The sequence below is a fragment of the Dromiciops gliroides genome, chromosome 2 (genome assembly GCF_019393635.1).
Source record: "Dromiciops gliroides isolate mDroGli1 chromosome 2, mDroGli1.pri, whole genome shotgun sequence".
Classification (NCBI taxonomy): domain Eukaryota; kingdom Metazoa; phylum Chordata; class Mammalia; order Microbiotheria; family Microbiotheriidae; genus Dromiciops; species Dromiciops gliroides.
This window is the reverse complement of record NC_057862.1, coordinates 33,885,428-33,902,667: the sequence shown is the minus strand read 5'-3', so window position 1 is coordinate 33,902,667 and position 17,240 is coordinate 33,885,428. Positions and strand designations below refer to the sequence as shown.

The 17,240-nt window shown below is 42.0% G+C and overlaps 1 protein-coding gene across 4 annotated transcripts in view; it reads right to left on the bottom strand.

Annotated features, from left to right (window-relative positions):
- Positions 1-17,240, bottom strand: part of LINGO1 (leucine rich repeat and Ig domain containing 1) — a 497,222-nt gene that overhangs the window by 259,626 nt on the left and 220,356 nt on the right. Inside the window, exon 4 of one of the 4 annotated variants that reach the window (XM_043985052.1) lies at positions 4,288-4,367. The exons of the other annotated variants lie outside the window; for them this stretch is intronic. The gene's annotated coding sequence lies outside the window, so the exon portion shown is untranslated. The remainder of the gene's footprint in view (positions 1-4,287; positions 4,368-17,240) is intronic. 4 annotated transcript variants of the gene reach the window in all.

Below are 17,240 nucleotides of genomic sequence, written 5' to 3'. Positions count from 1 at the left end.
TGATTTGATCCTCACAACAATTTTTCCTGTGAGGGAGATGCTATTTTATCACCATTTTACAGATTTGAAAATCGATGCTGAAGGAGGTTAAGTCACAGAACTAGTGTCTGAGGCAAGATTCAAACTCAGGTCTTCCTGATTCCAAGTCCAACATGCTCCATTCCCTGCACCTCCAAGCTTCCAGTGCTCTGTCCATGGTCCTACTCTGCTTCCCATAGTCTGGGGAGTATTCTGGGCCACCAAATCCTCTTTAGATCTAGTCCAGGAAATGTTTGCTATTGGCCCCAAGGCTGTTTCCATTACTAATTTCTAATGTCTTTCTTGTCACGTGTGTCTTGTGTCTTCTGACCGATCAGGTCCCCAGTTCTGTTTGGTGCCCTGGTCATCAGCATTTGATCCCTAATTACCTTTCATCCTTCTCTTGCCACTAAACTAAATTTAGACACACCAATTAAACATTCAATCTCCCCCTTCTTCCATTCCCACACACTTCAGACCACAAGAGTACATTTTCTAGGGTTTATCCACAAGATAGAAGAAAATACATAGATTCTGAAATAATGTACCAGAGGCAAGGTCATTAGAAGTGCATCTAAGAGAAAACTGCCTTATTCTATACTGGGCAGGAACTGAGTTTCCTGACCTAGTCTTTCCTCAACGCTCCCCAACGCCAACTCAGACTTCTTGTTCTTCACTAAATTGGCAACTCACTTCTTCAACATGGACCTCAGTTTGTCAATCAATGAATGAGTATTATTAAGTGCCTACTATGTGCCAGGCACTCTGCCAAGCACTGGGGAAATAAAAGAAGGCCAAACATAGTCCCTGCCCTCAAAGGGCTCACACTATAATATACAAACAACGATGTAGAAACAGGTTATATATGAAATAAATTGAAAATAATCAGTGAAGGGATAGGACAAGAATAAAGAAGTATTGGAAAAGGATTTCCAAAGATGGTGGGATTCTGAAGGAAGCCAGGAGGCAGAGATAAGGAGAAAGCATTTACTTTATGAAGAACAGTCAATGAAAATGCCTGGAGTCAGAAGATGGAATATCTTCTTTAAGGGAAAGAAAGGAAGCCAAGTGACTGGTGGGAGTCTGGTATAAAGGGTAAGAAAAGTTGAAGAAGAAAGGTAGGGAGGGGATAGGTTTAAAGGGTTTTGAACTGAAAACAGAGGATCTTGTATTTGATCCTGGAGGTAGTAGGGAGGCCCTGAAGTATATTGAGTGTGTGGGGGGGTACTTGCCCCTTACTCAGACTTGTGTTTAGACAAAAGCTAAGGGATGGCAGAGTGGAGGGTGGGCTATGGTGGGAAGAGACACGACAGGCAGACCAACTAGCAGGCTATGGCAATAGCCCAGGGATGAGGAGATGAAGGGCGGCACCAGAGTGGCACCAGTATCAGAAAAGAGAAGGGGACATATTTGAGAGATGTTACAAAGGTAAAATTGACAGGCCTTGGCAACACAATGCTAGTTGTGGGGGGTGACCAAGATGAAGAGTTGAGAATGATATCTAGGTTACAAGCCTGGGGCACTGGAAGGATAATGGTGCCTAATTTTCTCTATACATAAAATAAGGAGGTTGTTATTGATGATGACGATAAAGAACTGACATTCACATAATACTTTAAAGTTGGCCCAACATTTACCTTCATTATCTCCTTTAATTATTTCACAACAACTCTGTGAAGAAGGCACTTTGTTTGGGGTGCTAGACTTTTTTATTTCATTGGTAGAGAGAGGAACCAATTTAACAATCTCAAGGAGTTCCTTGGGACACTTAGAGGTTAAGTGATAATCTATCTAATAATAATAGCTAACATTTCAACAATGCCTTAAGGATTACAAAGTGACTGAAAAATATTAACTTATCTCATTTTCACATAACAACCCTATTATTATCCCATTTTATAGATGAGAAACAGAAAGAAACAAAGGTTAAGTGAATTGCCCCAGGTCACATAACTGATAAGTATCTGAGGTAAAATTTGAACTCAGTTCTTCCTGATTCCAGGTCCAATGCTCCATTCCAAGACTTCCTGGCTTCAAATACCATGCTGCCCCACTTCCCTCTCTTTTTTTCTCTCTTGCAAGGCAATGAGGGTTAAGTGACTTGCCCAGGATCACACAGCTAGTAAGTGTCAAGTTTCTGAGGGCGGATTTGAACTCAGGTCCTCCTGAATCCAGGGTTGGTACTTTATCCACTGTGCCACCGAGTTGCCCTTCCCATGATGCCTCTCTTGAAAAATATTCATAGTAGCTTTTCTTTATAATAGTGGAAACAAATGGAAACAGCCAATATTTCTAATGTTTGGAGAATGGCTAAATAAATTGGCATATAAATGTAATATTTTTATTGAATGTATCATTTCATTAGTATGGAAACTCCCAGTGAGAACCTTCTTCCACCAATGCAGATCTGCAGATGCACTGAGACTTACAATCTTAGAACAGCTGCCTGGGGTTCAGTGACTTGCTCAGGATCACAGAGTTAGGATTTGTCAGAAGTAAGACTAGAAATCGAGCCTTGCTGGCTTCCAGGCTCTCTCTCTAATCAATTGGGCAAGAATGATAATCAAATGAATGCCATCATTGATTCTGAAGAGGACATGTCAAGCAACTCCCCTTATGAACCCTGTAACTTTTCAAACCAAAGGGCCTCTCCATGCCCCACACTCCTCTGTGTGTTGTCTTTCCCTGTTAAGATAAAACTCTGTGCTTTTGAATTTTTCATCTCACCATGCTTGGTATGTTGTAAAAGCTCTTCTATTCATTCACTCAGTCATTCGTTTGTTCTATTCACTCTATCTACTATATTGCCTCAATTTTAGCAAGGGGAAAATTATGGCTTGAGTAGGTTAAGCTATTGTCCTGGGATTGCAAAATCCCCCAGTGTCTGAGGTAGGATCCCAAGTTTGGTCATCCTAACTCCAAGCCCAGTGATAGCCACTACATAACATAATTAAAGATTTTTCTCACTCTAAAACCCCAGGATTTTCTGGGATTGTCCATCTTCTGTGTCCCCTCCATCTTCTACCCCAAAGAATGGTGGGGATCACTACTGATCCCCAATTCAATAGTGAATTGGATTCACCCAAAGAGAGATGTTCTGGTTCCCATTCATTGGTCCATACTATAATTGCAGGCCCCTCCTCAAATAAGCAAGAGAGTTCACTGAGCATTGAGCATATGGAGGGCATTGGGGTATTCTAATCATATTCCTACCTTATCACTGCCTATTATCATTCACCTCCTGACCAAAGGAAGATGAGAAATTAACATTTCTATAGTGTTCTCATCAATCCAGAAATAAATACAAGAACCCTCAGACAGGACAGAGAAAAATCAGACCAGCATAGGAGAAGCAAAGGCTAATGAGCTAAGGGAAGAGTTGGGTGGCCATCATCAAGGAATGTAGAGGTCACGTGGTCCAACCACCTCATTTTACAGAGGAGGGGACTAAGACTCAGAGGGGTGAGGTCACTAGCCCCAAATCACACAGCTAGTTTCATATTTCCCTTGGCACCATGACCACAGGTCATGCAGAAAATCAATAAACTGTTGGCTATGTTCTTCTAGACACTTGCTCATCTGTTCTGTGGGTTATAAGATATGACCCCTGCCCACAAGGAGCTTATTAGCAGCTCCATGTCCATTTATCCATCCTTCCATCAGCATGGTAGCAAATGCTCACTATGTGCCATATGCTGTGCTAAGTTCTGGGACTATAAAGATAAAAATGAAACAATCTTTGTCCTCAGGGAGCCGAATTCTATTGTGGGAATCCAACATATGCATGAACAAACACTCACAAAATACATAAAAATAAAAACAAAATTTACTGGGGGGGGGGTAGGTGAGGAACATGACAAAATAGAGAATTCACATTCCCAGCAGTGTATGCTAAGCATAAAAGATAGATACACATGTGGCAAGGCCTGGTTAGGCTCAGAAAAAGACAGATCGCTCTGAGCTGGGTAGCCAAGAAAAAGCTTCCTGCTTGAGCTGGGCCTTGAATAAAGAGAGAATTTTGGCACATGAAAAGGAAGGGGAAAAGGTATATGAGAGGGGAGCATGGCCTTGGCAAACGTTTGGAGGTAGGAAAATAGAAAATATATTCAATTCAACAGCCATTTCTTAAGTGCCTACTACATGCATGGCATTTTGCTAAGTAGGAGACATATAAAGACCCTCCCCAAATGGTTCCTGACCTCAAGGAGCTTATATATCCCATTGGAGGAATTAAAACATATAAAGCATAAGTAAATATATAGTACGTACAAAATATCAAGACTGAACAAGTACTCCTATCTGGGGGCATCGGGAATAACTCGAGCCTAGGAAGTAGCTCCTCAGATATGCTGTAAAAGAAGCAAAGAATTCTCAGAGCCAGGGGTGAGGACAGAGCACATGCTACACTCAAGACAACATTTGAGCAAAGGCAAGGAGGCAAGAGGTGACATGGCCATCATGCCAGTATGACTGGCTTATTAAATGATTGTTGTTACTCAGTAAAAAGTATGCAAAAGAGAATTACATGAAATAATATGGGAAACATAGATATGAGCCAAACTCCAGAGGATTTTAAATGCCTGGATGGGGCTTTTCTATTTTATTCTAGAGGCAATAGGGAGCTATTTCAGATTCTGGAGCAGGGGTTTCTCATGTAGTGTTGAGACTATTCACCAACTATTTAATAAGTGCCTTGGTACTAGGGCACAGCAAGCAATCTCTTTCTTCAAGGAACTATCATTCATATTTGTCTGGAATAAAATATCAATGAAAGGGAGGAAGGGATGATAAGTTTGGCAAGATTTCGGTGAGGCTAGACTGTGGAGAGCATTGAATGCCAAACTAAGGAGCTGTTACTTTATGCTATAGGTCACACAGAACCATTGTAAATTCTTGAGCAGGAGTCTTCTAAGCTAAGTGTGCCATTGGAAGCTCTTTAGTAGCTGCATGATTAATAGAAGGAAGGAGAAAATGGAGGCAAGAAAATTAGTTAGGATGCAAGAAAGTTTGAGGTCTTGAGCAGCAATGTCAGTGGGAATGGAATGCCTCATCTGAGTATGTTGGCTGCCTTCCCGTCTCAGCTAAAATCCCACCTTCTTCAAGAAGCCTTTCCCATTGCCCCTTAATGCTAGTGCCCTCCCCTGGGATTGCTTTCCATTTTCACTCTATATATCTTCTTGAATGTACATAGTTGTTAACATGTTGTCTTCCCCATTAGAGTGTGAGCTACTTGAGAGAAAAGGAGTGTATTTTGTCTTTGTATCCCCAAAGCTTAGCATGGTGCTTGGCTCATAGCAAGGAGAAAGGGAAGGGAATAAGCACTTATATAGCACCTACTATGTGTCAAGTGGTTCTAGGTACCTTATACAAATCTCATATCATGTGATCCTCACAATAGAAATGCAAGGTAGGTGCTATTATTATACCCATTTTTACAGTTGGGGAAATTGAGGCAGACAGGTTAAGTGACTTCCCCAACATCACACAGCTAATAAGTTTCTGAGGCTAGATTTCAACTCAGGCCTTCCTGACTCCAGATCCAACTGTCTACCCACTGTGCCACCAGCTGGTTGAATAATATAACAGCAATATTCTCATAATAACAGGAGGCACTTAAAAAATGTTTCTCAATATATAGAAAGGAATGGGAGGGACATTACAAAGAAGAATAGACATCATACAACGACTGGTTAAACATAGCATGTGAGAGAAAAGGAGGAATTAAATATGACTGGGGAGAGGGAGAAGTAATGGGAAAATAGAGCTCTTTGCAAGGGTGAGAAGGCATTAGAGTCAGAGGATGTGGCTTTAAAATGTGGTTCTACCGTCTACTAGGAAAGGGCCCTTGGACAATCACTTCTCTCTCCACCTCAGCTTTTACATCTATAAATTTAGAAAGTTGGATTAGATGATTCCTAAGGTTTCTTTTAGCTCCAAACCCTATAAACTATAAGGCACTGGCAAAGTACTCAATGCAGAAAACTGCCATCCAAAGAAATCCTATGCTGGATACTTTGGGAAAGAGAGAAGTCCTTTGGGGGGCAGCTAGGTGGCACAGTGGATAAAGCACTGGCTCTGGATTCAGGAGGAACTGAGTTCAAATCCAGTCTCAGACCCTTGACACTTACTAGCTGTGTGACCCTGGGCAAGGCACTTAACCCCCACTGCCCCGTTTAAAAAAAGAAAAAAAGGAAAAAAAAAGGAAAATGCATGGAGTTGGGAGATTGACTGTCTTGTGGGAAGTACAACAAGGAAGCCAGAATCACTGGATTGCAGAATGCAGGAAGGACAGTAAGATGCAAGACTGGAAAGAGAGAAAGGAGCCAGGTTATGAAGGGCTTTAAAAGCCAGAGAGGATTTTATACTTGATCCTGAAGGCTAATGAAGTTCATTGAAGAGAGAGACATGATCAGATCTTCCCTTTAGGAAGAACACTTTGGCAGCAGAGTGGAGGGTGGACTGACGAGGGGAGAGACCTGAGGCAGGAAGACCCACCAAGAGGCTACTTCAATGGTCTAGGCTTAGGGTGATGAAGGCCTACACCAGGATTTTGGCAATGTTGGAGGAGAGAAGAGTTGTATATATTGGGGAAATGTTAGAAGATAGACTCAATAAGACTTGGAAGCTCATGGTATATGTATAGCATGTATGAGTGAAGAGCTGAGAATGCATTATTGGTTTGTGAGCCTGGAGGACTGGAAGGATGGTGGTATCCTCAACAGTAATAGAGAAGTTGGGAAGAAGGAAGGGGGTTAAGATAATGAGTTCAGTTTTGGACATAGTGAGTTTAAGATGTCTATGGGACCTCCAGTTCAAGATGTCTAATAGGAAGTTAAAGATGTGAATCTAGATGTTAGGCTGGACAAATCGATCTGAAAATCACTTATATTGAGATGATAATTGAATCCATGGAAGCTGATGAGATCACCAAACAACACAGTGTATGGGGCTCAGGCCAGAGTCATCTGACCTCTCCCTTAGGTGGTGGACATAATGGAAAGAATCCTAGAGTCAGTAGTTTTGGGTTCAAATGCTTCCTGCTATCCAGCTGTGTGACCACAGGCAAGTCATTTGCCTGATCTCGGGTCCCTCATCTTCAAAATGGGAATAATAATACTTGCATTACCTATTTCAAATGGTCATTGTGGAGAAAGTGCTTTGTAGATTAAGGAGCTATAGAAATTGGAGTTATTACTATTTTATGACTTCAATTTTTAATGTCTCTGCACAGGGCTGAGGACACAGTAGCTGCTCAGGAAAATAATATTCTCTTGAATTAACATCTAGGCTCCCATTAACCAAAGAGGGACAGATGACCTATCCCAAAGACACAACAATAGTTTCAACTCTGAACAAACAAAGCAAAGAATAGAGTATTAACTTCTTCCCCCAAATAAATCATCCCCATTTATCACTGCAATTTTGCTCCCCCAGCATTGCCAACACTGAATCTTTCATATCCACACAAGAGCATGGGAAAGTCACTTACTCTTTCTGTTCTGTGATCTCTTCATTTTTATTTTTATTTATTGGGGGGGGCAGGGCAATGAGGGTTAAGTGACTTCTCCAAGGTCACACAGCTAGTAAGTGTCATGTGTCTGAGGCTGGATTTAAACTCAGGTCCTCCTGAATCCAGGGCTGGTGCTTTATCCACTGCACCACCTAGCTGTTCCTGATTTGTTCATTTTTAAAAGTAGACAATGTATATGGCCCTGGGTTCCAGCCATGCTTCTAACATTTCCTTATTTCCTGACCTTGAGCAAATTACTCTGACTTGTTTAACCTCAGTTCCCCCATATCTCAAATGGGGATAGTTACCCTCATGCTATATATGAGTCTCACAAGGTTCTTGGGAGGAGAAAATGAGTTAATGTTGTCAAAGTATTCTTTTTAGGCTTAAAGTACTAATGTTATCATCCCAGCATTGACATTTTATGTTTTTGGTTCTAAGGTCACTTTTACCTTTGATGTTTTACTTTCTCATATCCTTTCCAGTTCTGATATCCTTCATTCTAAGGTCCCTTCCAGTTTTTACATGCTATGTTCTCGATGATACACCCTAAAGTCCTTCTTATTCCTGAATTTCTATATTCTAGGGTCCTTTATAGCTCTAACATTCTGTATTTTATGTTCTAAGATCCCTGTCCATTCCAACATTGTGTTTTGTGTTCTAAGATTCCTTGAAACTCTAACATTTTATGTTCCATATTCTAAGGTCTTTGCCACCTCTGCTTTCCTCTGTTCTATGTTCTAACCTATCTCTTAAATCTGATGGTCTATGTTTTGTTAGCTCAAATCAGTTAGCACTATAACTATAACTCTATATTGTAAGGTTCCATGTGGCTCTAAATTCTATGTTCCATATTTTAAGGTCTTTGACAGTTCTAACATTCTCTGTCCTATGTTCCAAAATTCCTCCAAGTTCTGATAGTCTGTTCTATGCTCTAAGGTGTCTCCCAGATATGATATTCTATGTTCTGTGATATAATGTCAACTTTAATATTCCATGCTCTATGTCTATGTTCTAGGGTCCCTTACAGCTCAGGCATTCTATGTTCTAAGTATTCCAATTTTATCTCCTTGAGGTCAGGGACTGTATTTTGCCTTTCTTTGTATTTCCAGTACTTAATAGAATGTCTGGGACAAAGTAGATGAATAATAAATGATTGTTGTCTTGACTTGACCTACAAGGTCCCTTCCAACTTTGTCTGTCTATTGGTCTATGAGACCTAAATCTTACATTAAATTCTTACCAGTGGGACAGCTAGGTGGCGCAGTGGATAGAGCACCGGCCCTGGAGTCAGGAGTACCTGAGTTCAAAGCCGACCTCAGACACTTAATACTTACTAGCTGTGTGACCCTGGGCAAGTCACTTAACCCCAATTGCCTCACTAAAAAACAAACAAACAAACAAATTCTTACCAGTGGGAGTATGGAAATGACCATAGATTCTTAAGGAGGATGGCAACAAAGAACAAGCCCTAGCAGGTCCTCACAGACTGAAAAGATTCTTGTGTATAGGCCTGCTAACAAATTTGGAGAGGGCCACCCACATTTGGCTACCTGGGAATGGAATTTCAGCCATAGCAACCCATGATGCCTGCTTCCTTTGGCATAGAGGAAACACTCACCCTAATGAAACCAAAAGCCTTTGGAGTTCTTCAGTACATACACAGTTTGTGTGTTCAAACTCCCCTGATGCCACAACCTCAAGATGTCCTTATGGCCTTAGTCATCTCTCTCTTGCTTTTGCTATAACTCATAATGATATAGTATTTTCTAGTTACAAGAACTTTCCTTATGCTAACCTTGTGAAGTAGGAAATACATGAATAATATATGTCCATTTAGCAGATGAAGAAACTGAGACCTGGACATGAAAAAAAACTTTTCCAAGTTCGTACCCCAGTTAGTATGGGAATTGGGTTTTAAACCCAAGTCTATTGACTCAAAATCTAGCACAACACATGACTAGTTTCCCTCTCTACTGTCTTATCACAGACTGACAGAATCTCAGAACAGAAAGTGACTTCCAACCTGTCCACAATATTGCCTGGCAAGTGGTCATCCTGCCTTCATTTGAAAATGTCAAGTGATGGGGAACTCACTACCACCATCTCATCCATTCTCCCACCCATACATATTCTACCCCGGCTGCTTTTTTCTGCTGTGTCCCCTTCCCAGGGAGGTCATTCTACTATTGGACAGCTCTCATGGTTGTTAAGTTTTTCCTTATAGCCATCTGAAATCTACAGCTCTGAAACTCCCTACTTTCCTCCCTACCTTTGATTCTACTTCTGCACTCTTATGCCCACAGCAATGTAATTTCTCAAATTACTCAAAATTTACCATTTCTCAGAAGTTTCTTTTGATTTAAGATCCAGAGGAGGCATGAAAGAACAAGTAAGAGGATCAGATCCCTACCACCTCCTCCCCCCATTTCTTACCACCATCACCACCACCACCACCATCACCACCACCACCACCATAGACAGATGAAATAAATATACAAAGTGTTAAGTCAATGGCCTGGATTTTCCTAACCCTTCCCCCACTTCTCTCTCAGATGAGGCCTGGCAGATATTGGCTGAAAGAGATAGTTTTGTTCCCCTGGTTTTGTTTGGAACAAATTGATTTCTCACTTTGGAACAGAGGCCAAGAATCTGAAATCCCAGCCATCACTGTCCCTTTGCTCCCCCTCTCCCCCTACTCAATACATGCACATGCATATGTGTGTATGCATATACACACAGGCACACACACACACACACACACACACCCCTATGAGAGAATGATGGAAGAGAAAAGCAAAAGGATAGTGAAAAGACACAAAGGGAGAGTGTGTGTTAAGAGACAAAGAGAGAAAGGAAAAGTGTAAGATCAAGGAAAAAGGCTCATACAGACTGGGATTCAAAGGAAGCAAAGCAGAGAAAGTGGGGGTAACATAGAAAAGTGGAGCATTGACTCTGGAGTTAAAGGTCCTGGGTTTGAATCCTGACTGTGTCACTTATTACCTGTGTAATATTGGGCAAATGACTAGCTCTCTGGGTTTCAGTTTCCTTACCTACAAATTGAGAGAGTTAGATTAAATGGCCTCTGAGTTCCCTTCTAACTCTCAATCTAAAATTCTATGAAGGGAGAAAGACAAAGGGAGGAAAAGGGGGGAAAGAATGAAGAAAGAATGGAGAGAAAACAAAGGGGGAGAGAGAGAAAGGAAGGAAAGAGCACACTGCCTTACACATTGTAGGTACTTTATTCCAAAAGGGAGAAAGGAAAGACTGAGTGAGAGAGAAAGAGTAAGGAGAATGAGTGATGAAAGCAGTGTCTGTGGGAGAGAAGATGTAAGGGGGGAGGAAGAGGAGAGGGAGAGGGGAAGGCTGCAGCTTAGTGGGAGGTGCTGAAATGGACAGTGTCCAGGCAGCCTCCTCCCAGACTAGCTCCTCACTGGTGAGAAAACCCCTTAATGCCTATGGATCCCCATCCAGAGAAGTGCAGTGTGGTAGGGGTTAACTCCCGGCTGTAGGAGCAGAAAATGAGGTTCCAGTTATTAGTTGATTTATTGCTCTGTCCTCAATCTGCGCTCAGGTCTTGGAAGGAAATGTTCCACTCGAAAGCATTAAGCGTCTTCAAAGAGCAGAGGCATTAAAAATTGAAATCATAAAATAGACACGTAAATACAAGGGAGGTAAGAGGGGGGCAGCTCCAGAAAGGACCTGAGGTGGGGGTAGGGGCAGGCTGGAGGGAGGGAGCCTGCTGGGGCTCTGGGCAAGCTGGCAGACTACTGGAAGAGGAGGAGGAGCTAGCTAGAAAGCAGCTTAGCAAGCCAGCCTTATCCATAGGCAGAGTAAGCAGCCACCTTGACTCAGCCCTCGAATTCCAAATCCTTTGGATAGTCTTGGTCAAAGTGGAGAAACCTCCATGCCGCCCCCAACTTCCTTCCCTTTAGTTCACTTTCTCCAGGACAGAAGTTTGATTTGTCTTTTCTGGAGGAAAGGATGATAATAGTATCAATGGATTAGGGCTGGAAGAGACCTTAAAGATGAACTATTACAAATCCTTCACATTTTACAGATGAGGAAACTGAGGGCATAGAAGGGGTACACAGACAGAATACATCCAGAAGGACTTCCAGGAAATAGAATTGTCAGTCACTGAGCACAGATATCCATCACCCTAATTTGGTGTTAACAACTTCCAGAACACTGTTCAATTGTTTGACTTAGAAAGCACCTGATCCACCCACCATGCCAGTCCCTGTCTCAGGAAACTTCATGAAAGTCCCCAACCCTACATCTGGCTCTCCATCCTGTTCACAGGTCAATGGCTTTATAACCAGAAGGAAATGTATAGGTTATTTAATCCAATTGAGGAAATTGAGGTCAAACATATGGTGAGTTAAAATTTGAACTCAAACCCCCTAATTCCAAATCTAGAACTCATTCCATGGTATCTTACCAACCCCTTTGCAGACAGGATAGCTATGGAATGGCCAGATTGCTGGACTAGGAGCTGGTACAATGGTACAAGGCTTAGCTCTGTTAATTACTATGTGACTTTGGGTAAGTCAATTCCCCTCTCTAATCCTCAGCTGCCTCAATGAAGCATTCTTTAGAATTTTTTCTAGCTATAAATCCAAAGATACCATGAAGCCTGTCTTTAGCATCACAATGTTGGACCCTTTTATATTCTAGGCTGCTAGGTGGCATAGTGAATAAAAGCACTGGGCAGGAGTCATACAGACCTGAATTCAAATCCAGGTATAGGCACTTACTAGCTGTATGACACTAAGCAAGTCACTTAACTGCAGTCTTCCTCAGTTTCCTCAACTGTAAAATGGGGGTAATAACAGTGCTTAGCACAGTGCCTGGCACACAGTAAGTGCTTAATAAATGTTTGTTTCTTTCCCTCACCCCACCCAGGACATTTACTCCTCACCCTCAGCCTCCCAGTGACTTCCTGGTCCCTCTGCCATCCCCCATCCCAGAGGCAGTACCTTGACTCTGGACTCTGTTTTGTCTTTGTTTGTTTCTTTGTTTTTGGGGGGCAATGAGGGTTAAGTGACTTGCCCAGGGTCACACAGCTAGTAAGTGTCAAGTTTCTGAGGCCGGATTTGAATTGACTCTGTGCTCTGAAGAATAAGGGAATTTAAATTCAAATCCAACCACACTACCTATGTGCCTCAGGCAAATAACTTAATCAGTTTTCTCATCTGTAAGTGAAAGGTTTGGCTAGATCACATCTGAGGTCTTTTCCAGCTCTAGATCTAATCCTGTTCCCAAACACCTGTGTTTGAGAAACCCACTCACATGTGTCATACTTCTGTTTGGATACACAGGGAAGATCAAATCAAATGGGCCTTAGGTCTTTCATGAAGGAGGGCTCAATTTCAACTAAAGGACATAGGATCAGGGAAAGCCAATGTAAAGTACTTCACCTGGGCTCAAGAAATCAATTGCACAAGTACATGATGGCAGAAGCATGGCTACACAACTATTCCTGTGAAAAAGTATAGCAGGGGAGGTGGGGGTTGGTGAATCTCAAGTATGATGCTTGCACTAAGGTTGCTACTTGGCCTCAAAGAGTAGAATTAGGAGCAGTAGGAGGAAGCTGGAGAGAGGCAGAATCAGACTTGATGTAGGAAAAAAACTTCTTAACAATTCAAGGTTTTTAGAAGGAGGATAATCTGTCTTGAGAAACAATGAGTTTCCCCTCACTTGAAGTCTGAGCAAATGTTGAGTGAACACTTGTAAGTTATGCTACATCCCAGCACTCAAAACCCGCACAGGTTCAGTTAGAAAAACTTCACACTCTCCATCTCCCTCCCCCTTCACTCCCCCAGGGCTCTGTGAGTACACCAATGCCCTTTTCCCCCTGTCCAGTTGCTTATCCACCCCTTTATCTAATTCTAAGAAAAGAAAACAGATGAATGCCACCATTACTACAGGAAAGGGCACAAGAATGTTCTGCCCTCTGGCTCCTCTTGTCATCTCAGATTTCCCTGACCCCAACTCCCTTGCCCAACCTTGTCTTCTCTGTAGTGCTGTGTTCCTCTGTTAGATTGCAGGCTCCTTGAGGGAAGGGACAGCTTCACTTTTGTCTTAGTATACTAGGTGCTTAGCACAGTGCCTGGCACATGGTCAGTATTTAATTCATGCTTGTTGGGTTGAATTGCACAGAAAGGATGCAGTGTGAGTAACCAGTGAAAAGCCAGTGTAACCAATGAAAATCCTCCTGACTCCTCTGCTTCCATTCATCACTTTCCTCATCTATAAACTAGGGATAATAATCCTTGCCTGAGTACTTCACAGAGTGATTGGGAGGACAAGAGGAAGTAATGGATATAAGGGATTTGTTGACTGTCAATGTGGTCATGCTTGTTCATTCATTCACGTATTCAATGGACTCACACACTCCCCACAATAATGATAATAGCTAATATTTATATAGCACTTTGAGGTTTGAAAAATGCTCTACACACTTTATCTCCTTTGATCCTCCTGTCAGCCTTATGTGTTAGATGATATTATCGTGCACATTTTACAAAAGAGGAAACTGAGGCTGAGAAAGGTTAAATGGCTTGCCCAAGGTTACACAGCCAGTGTCTGAGGCAAGATTCTAATCTCCTATTTACTGACCCATTTCTTTCTATTAAAATCCATCCCTTACTTCAGAGGCTCCATTCAGATGACCCTTCTCCATGAAAGCTACCAGGATCCCCCAAATGGAAGAAAGGGGTCTTCCTCCCCATGTTTCTCATCATCTTCAGGGCCTCTCCTTTGTCCTTCTTATATTCTACCTTTGACCAGCTGCTTGTCTGTGTATCTTATCCCTGTTATTACTTTCTTAACACTCCAAGGATCTGCAATTTCATGAGCAGGGATATTTTCCCTTCTAACTTAGCTTATAGCCCCGCTATAACTTCGTGAATGGTCTTTGTGAGTTGCTGTGACAAAAGATCCATCACCCAGTGGGGCCAACTCTCAGTGATGAGCCTCTTCACACTCAGCTAGGCTGGTCCTGCAACTCGGGACACACAATCCATCACTAGGGGAGGACTCCAAGCCTCCCTCTCCTGCTCAATAGAAAGCACCTGAGTTTTTGCTCTCCTTGCAAAGTCTTCCAGGGTCACCTCCACCTCTGGGTGACTCCATCTGGAGAGGACTTGAGTAATAACAATAATCAATGACATCCACAACAGAAAGCACTTTACTTATACTATCTCATCAGATCTTCACAACAACCCCAGGAGGCAGGTACTGCAAGTTATTGGTTTGTGGTTTTTTTACCAAGTCTGTGATTTCCTGGGTATAAGGAGTTTCAAAGGAGGAAGTCCCTCTCTCTCCTGGTGTACATCAGCCCCTGCTCAGTAATTTATCAGCTTAGATCAAACGTGATAGTCGTAAAGAACTTACTCCAGTCCCTGGCACACAGAATAGACACACAAGTTTTTGTTCCTTCCCTTCTTTAGAGAGTTACTTGGGGCCTTGAGGTTAAGTGACTTGCCCAGGGTCACACAACCAGTATATGTATGAAAGAGAACTTGAACTTAGGGTATGTCTAGGGAAGATAGAAGGTGCAGTGGTTAGAGCTTGAGCTCTAGAGTCAGGAGGATATGATTTCAAATCCAGCCTCAGATACCTACTAGCTGTACGACCCTAGCCAAGTCACTTAACCATGTTTGCCTGTTTCCTCATCTATAAAATGAGCTGTAGGGGCAGCTAGGTGGAACAGTGGATAGAGCACCGGCCCTGGAGTCAGGAATACCTGGGTTCAAATCCGGCCTCAGACACTTAACACTTACTAGCTGTGTGACCCTGGGCAAGTCACTTAACCCCAATTGCCTCACTATAAATAAACAAACAATTAAATAAATAAATAAACAAATATATAAATAAATGAATGAATAAATAAACAAACAAACAAACAAACAAATAAATAAATAAGTAAGTAAGTAAGCAAATAAATAAATAAATAAATAAATAAATGAATAAATAAATGAATAAATGAATAAATAAATAAATAAATAAATAAATAAATAAATAAATAAATAAATAAAATGAGCTGTAGAAAGATATGGCAAACCACTCCAGTATCTTGGCTGAGAAAACCCCAGAGTCACCAAGTCCAAGACTGATATTACTCAACAACAACAAACAAGATCCATTAAGCCAATGATCTCCAAAATTTTTGATCACACAACTATTTTTCCTGGGTGATCAGGGGGTCTGGGAGAGGAGTAGTTTAGAGTTTTCCCAATGACATCTGTGCAGCTGCTGTTTTGAGTGCTAGCATTGGGCAAAAGTTTTATAACTGCCCTGAAATTATCTCTTTCAGATAAGGGGGCAGATCAGAAGATTGACCAGCAGCTGCAGCAGGTAGCACTGGAGAGTGTCAGGTTGTAGTGGAAGAAGGGGAAGCCTAGTTTTGTGTTAGACAGTAACTCAATGGTTGGCTCCTGAGAGGAGGCTGAACGATAGCCCAGTTTCCCACCTTCCATCTTGGTTGATCATACCCCTCTTAGAGTCAGACCTTAGGCTCCATTGTAGAGACCCCTGCATTAGGCTATGCTGCCTGTTTATCCTGCCCTGGGTGCTATCATCCCCATTTGGCAGATAAGGAAGATGAGAATTAGAGATGCCCCCCATAGCGTTAGAAGTGAGATTTGAACCCAGATCTCTTGATACTCTAGGTCCACTGACTTGGAATTCCAGGACAGCATGCTGCCTTAGGTTCATCTCCTCATTAGATTCCAATAATAATAGCTGATATTCATGAGACACTTTATGGGTATGGCACTTTCTATATTCCCCAGCTTTTTAGCCTCACAATAACCTCTATAACTGGTAGGTTCACAGAATTTCAAGGCAGAAATCAAAACCTTAGAGGCCATCTAGCTGAACATCCACTGGAGCAGGTTATCTAGTCCAACATCTACTCTATTATGGACTCTCCAATGAATGGTCATCCAGCCTGGGATTGAAGATTTCCCGAGGTGAGAAACTCACTACCTTCCCAGGCAGTACACTCTACTTGTGGACACCTCTTATTCAGGAAGAATGAGAGAAATAAACAGCAATATACTATTTATATATAAATAAGTATCTCTATTCTCTAGTTAGGCACTGTACTAAGCACTTTACAAATATTATCTCATTTCATTCTCAGAACAACCCCATGAGATAGATACTATCATTATCCTCATTTTACAGTGAAGGAAACTGAGGCAGACATGAAGTGACTTGCCCAGAGTCATGAAGCTGGTAAGTGTCTGAGGTCAGATTTGAATTCAGGGCTTTATGACTACTGAGCATCCTAGCTGCCTTCAATTGTTAGGGAATTTCTCTTTGTATCTAGCTGAAATCTTTGTCTTGGCAACTTCTACTCATTACTTCCTAGTTCTGCCCTCTGAGACCAGGCAGAACAAATCTAATCTCTTCTACATGACAGCCTTCCAAATACCTGAAGACAGAGATCATGTCCTTCTCGAACGGTTCTTTTCTCTAAGCTAAATATTTCCACTTCCTTCAACAGTTCTGGTTTTGACTCCCCTCTGCATGCAGGTCACCATCCTCAGGGCATCCAATGCTCTTCCCAGAGTGTGGCCCCCAGAACTGGCCCCAAGATTCCTGGTGGTTGCTAAGGTATTTTCCAGCTCTAACTGTTTATGATTCTATCCCTGCCTAGGCACAGGACCAGCAAAAGAACGGGGAATTGAGGAAGGTA